Genomic DNA, 6,000 nt, shown 5'->3' on the forward strand with positions numbered 1-6,000 from the left:
CTGGAATTTCAGATTTCACAGGGAAATCTGAAATCTGGAACTCTGGATCACTTTGGGGAGCTTTGGGGACCTAGATTTCCCTGCAAAATCTGAAATCCATTGGCTCAGATCTAACTTTCCAGATTGACAGGAGGTCCTCTGGAGGACTTCCTGTCAAGTTTGAATAAATCTGAAATTTCAGATTTTGCAGGGAAATCTGAAATCTGGAACTCTGGATCACTTTGGGGACCCAGATTTCCCTGTGAAATCTGAAATCTATCAGCTCAGATCTAACTTTCCAGATTGACAGGAAGTCCTCCACTGAGAAGATAGTCTAAAGGCTGCAGTAGGACTAAAAAATGCGCAGAGTCATCAGCACCAAGAAAACACTCAAGGCAACATGGAAAAACCACAGAGCATGAAAAAAAAAAAATCAACATGCAACATGAGGCAAATAATGTAGAAAAAAAAAAACATGAGGAAACTCATCACATTAAAAAAACACAAGCAACTTTTGTTGTGACAGAGCTGTCACAGGCATCTTCCAGGCTCACCACAGCATAAACCATACACCACAGGTGAGGTTTTAAAGTTTCCATCCAGTAAATTTACTGGATGGTACAAAAAACTGAAAACCACCCGGAATCATTCTGGTATGGTCAAAGGACCAAAAACCAATTGGAATGCTTCCGGTATGGTAAAAGGACCGGAATCATTCCAATCACAGTTTGGGTTAAAACCAAACCCAAAAAAAAAGGGTCGCATCGGAACAAAGTCAAAAACGTTTTGACTTCATTCCAGGAAATACACACTGGAATCTCTTTCCGGTATTTTTCCTGGAAAACTTCTGTACATGACCGATCAAGCCTTGCAGATGCAGGCTCATAAGCACAAATCACGCCATGCTCCACATGGCTTGTCTAGCGTAGTGGTCAAGGAGTTCCGGTGAGGGTAGATCAGCAACATGTTGCTGGTTCAAGCCTCATTTTTGGCTGGGTGAATTGTGTGGCCCCCATTTAGAACCAATCACCACCCGTCACAGCCCGTAACCATTCCAAATTGCACACAAAAGCAATTCGGAAGTGCGTTGGGAATCCGAAGTAATTTTGGATTGCCTTGCAGTAGGGTTCCTGGAATTTTCCAGTGGAAACGCCGACCGTCTGGCGACGGGCCCCCTTGCAGGCAGACCAACCGAAATGATATCAGTTGGAAATCAAAATCATTTCGTTGAGCTTCACCCGTGGTGTACTCCTCATCCGGGACAAACCCAGGTTGAGGAGTGCTTCTACGTGAAATATACTGAGTTAGACATTCTGAGTCACTATAACTTTCACATGTCATACTGTTTTCTCTAATTTTTTCTCTTAGGTTAATGAACAACAACAAAGATTCTGAGCAATTTGCATTAAATTTGATAATTTTCAAACTTTCCATTTTTTTCTTCTTTCACACATAATCATTCTTGGGAACTTTTTTTGCACCCCTGTAGCCAATCCCATGACTTTGAGCTTCTGCAATGAAAAAATTGATACCAAAAACTTCAGCGCTCCTGCTAGGACAGTTCACATTGAACTTAACACAAGCTTACCCTCCTCGGGGGAGCGTAGCAACTTGCCTCTAAGTTGCATGTCTGGCCCTACAGGATCAAGACAAATGACAGGGAGGATGCCACACTCCCCCATTGTCCCCAATATCACCCTCTAGACTTCCAATTCTCTCCTTGCCTTTGGCACCATTACAATCACCAGCTTCTTAGCTTATTTTCCCCACTACAAACTCCCCTGTATCCATCCCCCCTGGTAAGAAACCTCCTGTAAATGTTGTTACATGGTGGATTTATGTACCCAATCCCCCCCTTTGAGCCCGCGTGGGCTCAGGGAATTTCAAACTTTGAGCCCAAAAACCACTGGATCACCACTCCAGAACCACTTCACAGTAGGTGGAGTGGGCGGGCTAGTAATTATGTGCTTCAGCTAGGTAAAAATACTGTTAAATGGAAGCTGAGATTGTAGGCTACAAGTCTGTCTACTCAGATTTTTTTTAACTAAAAACTACATTTTTAAAAACACTAGAGTTCATGGCGGCTTCGCCGCTGCAATCTCAGGGCTCTCTCCTCACATTACACAAAAACCCAGGTGCAACCACACCAAAAGACTGCAGTGAAGAAAAATTGAAATCTTCATTACAAAGATTCAATAGTCCAATATTCTCAGGGTTAAGCCCCTGTCCAAATTTTTCCAGTATAATCTTCTTTTTTCAAAAATACATAAACTACCACTTATCATATTGGAGACTCTTATTTTAAGGCCTTCATCAATGTTCATGTTGAGGTGGACCAGGCTAAGAGAGGACTGAAAGTCACAGACGCTGGGTCTTGTGACAGTGACTGGACACAAAGATAAAGTGGTTCTGATTCAGTGAGGAGAGCGCCTTGGATCTGAGGCACCATAGACTAAATACAATGTGTAGTTTGGATAGAAGCATACACTAAGTATAAGGATCTCAACAGTTCACCCAGGACTGATTTCAAGGACACAGATAATTTCCCTTGCCCAATATTGAGGATTTGACTTTTGCTTTTAGCATTAATAGCTGGCAGCTAAGCTGTACTAACAGGTCTCAACCTTCAATCCCCAACAGTTCAATCACCTGTGCAAAATCTTCCCAAGCCACAATTTATCCTCTATGCTTGCTGCATCTCCAACTCAAATTTCAAAGTCAGTTGAGTTTGTCATTTATATCATTCCACAGCAAGTTCTTTTTGTGAATTACCTGTTGAATCTTAAAACTACCCAGATAATAATACCTTCAGAGGATTAATAGTATACAAAAGAATGAAAGAGTAAAGAGATGAGGCAAAAGGCACGACACAGAGAGAGAGGAAGCGGAAAATCATAGGATACCAAAGAAGGAGAAAAGGGGCATTATCAAAGGAATAGAAATCACTCTTGTCTTATGTTTAGTCATCATGAGCAAAAAGAAAAAAGAAACCAAGCAGAAAAACTGAAAGAAAGAAAAGAGAATACAAGCTGTAGACATTTTTACTTTGACTTGGTCTACTTCTAGTGCCTTCTTGATATCCTTTCACCAATAAATAACTCAAGAAAATCAAGGGGCAAAAAAACAGGCTTGGATAACAAAATGATCTCTGTGCGCTGCTGCGACAATGATATATGGCTAGGTTTCAAAATGCTTCCTGGGGTCTCTTTTTGAGGATTTCCCCCTCTCCCAATACCTTGTTTTGTCTGCTTGGGATTGGCTGGTTTTCAAGTCAGCTGGTCAAGACATGCAAGACCTTAATCAAGTGGCCATCATTTTTTCACTTGTCTTTGATTTCGAGTCCTTTGACTCGTTGCAAGATAGTCATGGGTTGCTGGTCCATGGATTTGCTAGATTGTTCTTCCTTTCCCAAAGATTGAGGTCCTGATGTATGCAGGGGTAGCAGTCGCATTGGTGGCGGCAGTCTTAGAAAGCGCAGCAAACAAACTGCCTTCCTTACAGAAGGACGACAGAATGAGAGACAATGGAGAAGTATCACTTTTAGAGGTGGGTGGGGCGGCGGCTGCGGGAGCGGGGGCAGTGGCGGAAGGTGGAGAATTGCCATTTGTAGCCGGCTTGGAAACGCTCAATTTCAGTTGAGTTGCGCTCCGTCATTGGTGCTCTTCTCAAACTGCCGCCGGACGCGCTGTGACCATCTTAGGATCCCACCGGCGTGACCCGGCTTTGAACGCAATTGCTGCCCCTTGGAGGTGGGCCTATGTCCTTCCGAACTGGCTCGTCTTATCGGGACTTGGATATTCCGGTCTCGTCGTGTGTCTTGCCGCTCCGGCTAACGGCTGTTGATAAAATTGGAGCAGGGGCCTAGCTTCCGAGGCGTCCTTGGTCTCTTGATGACCAATTCATTGAGACTCTAGATTAAACTGTAAGATGTGACTCGCGCATTTTCTCTGAATGCCGAGTTGCCGACCACCAAGACAACATCTTCCTTGACCTGTAGGCATTCTGCCTTGCGATAAAATTACATCCAAAACCGGTGAAGAACTTATACTCCTCGATAAACTGATCCACGTTTGCGTTGTGGAGAAGCATCCACTGGGAGAATTCTGTCTGGAAAATCGTGAAAACTGCGCAGCGCTGATTTCATGATTGTTCGTCACTGCTCCTGTAATCTTCTCTCAAATGAAACACGGTGGACCCCCCGGTCTGGCCCAGCTCAGTATGCTCGCGTGCTTGGACCTTGGGGACCTCCCCTTGCAGTCCGGTCACCTACCATGCGAAGATAAAACGAATGGCCGTGAGGGCCTCATCAAGACGAAGGCAGAGGCGATGCCAGCATGGTACGGCGAGCCCCTGCCAGAAAGCCAGGGAATATTGGACTGGTTACAAATACATACCAAGCTGTAAATATTTGGGCCTGGATAAGTCATTTGGGATGGGACTTACGAGTACGCAATAGAGTTATGACGTCGACATCTGCCCTGAGTTTCCTGACTTGGTGGCAACTCCCTCATTGGGTGGGAAGGAAGGCGTGTTGGGGGGCGGATTGGCAAGGCAACGGGATCAAATGAAATCGCGTAGTGGTCGCCATGTGGCTAGGGTACCGTGGCTTCAATGTATTGCCACGGCGCTGCGAGTAATGGATGGACAATTTGTGGCCAGACAGAGCTGGGGCAAGGGTATAAATAGCTTCAATTGGTGGTTCATCATCCCCCCAGGGCAGTCGAGGATGCTGCACTTCCAGCTAACCTTTGCCCTCAACCCCTCCGCTGTTGCGCGTGCGCAGTCTGAGGGGCAAAGAGTGGGCCCCCCACGGGTCTGCAGCCTTTGCTGCGGGCCGGGGGCCTTCACGTCCAACCTTTTTTGACCCGCGCGCTTGACGCGGGCTGGAGGTTGAGCCTGGGCGCACAGCACTGCTGATGTTGGAAGGCTAGGTTGACAATTTACAGTGCTACATTTTTTTTTTTTGATTCATATTGATTGAGGAAAATTTGTGGATTTTGAATTGGTTTTTTGTACAATGGGGAAACCCTAGATTTTTTTTCTTCTATTTTGTGTGTTTACAGGGGGAACCCTTGATTTTTTTTTTAGGGTTCTGGGAAATCTGTGTCTTTAATAAACTTGGATTTTGCAAAGAAAATATGTGTTTTTTTTTGCCAGAAATTCTTAAGTCTGTAGGGGGTGTGACTTTAGAGGTAAGCCTCTCCTTTGGAGACGCTTTGTGCCTCCTCAGAGAGGCTTTGTTAAGCTTGAGTTCACATTTGAAGTCAAGCACTGCTGGTTTGCTGACATGGCTTTGCTTGCTGGTTTCAGAAATTACTTAGGCCCCGTTTGGCACCAATATATAAATTATAGGTGATATAATCGCTGATTAATTCAATAAAAAATACAAAATTCAACATAAAGCCTCCAAATTTTTTTTGTAGGCAACCTAAAGTGCTGGTCTCTTCAACTTTGAAATCAGATTCAACTGATTCAGCCATCTTCAGCACCATAATACCATTATATCACTTTTGACCAATATGAAGTGATATAATGGTATTATGGTGCTGAAGATGGCTGGATAAGTTGATTCTGGGCTCACAGTTGAAGAGACCAGCACTGTAGGTTGCCTACAAAAAAAAATTTGGAGGCTTTATGTTGAATTTTGTATTTTTTATTGAATTAATCAGCAATTATATCACCTATAATTACATCGGTGCCAAACGGGGCCTTAACTCCCAGCTATACTGGCTGGGACTTGTAAGTGAATTGCTCTGCTGATTTGAAATTTTTGCGTTGCCAAAAAATTTCAAATGTGAACCCCCCTACTGTACATGGAATGTACCAGATTTCACTGAGTGCAGTTTTTGTGAAACCGCGACCAGAAAACCTGCGCGGCGCACCGCGCACCCTGCACACATCCTCTGTAGATTCCGTGTACATAGCTTGGTATTTGGCCTGTTTGCTTTGTCGTCCCACTTGGTTCAACTGGTGAGGTACTTTCCCCTCTCTCCTTCTCATTCCTCTTGGTCCCCCAAACTA

This window comes from Puccinia triticina, chromosome 11A, assembly GCF_026914185.1.
Source record: "Puccinia triticina chromosome 11A, complete sequence".
Taxonomy (NCBI): Eukaryota; Fungi; Basidiomycota; class Pucciniomycetes; order Pucciniales; family Pucciniaceae; genus Puccinia; species Puccinia triticina.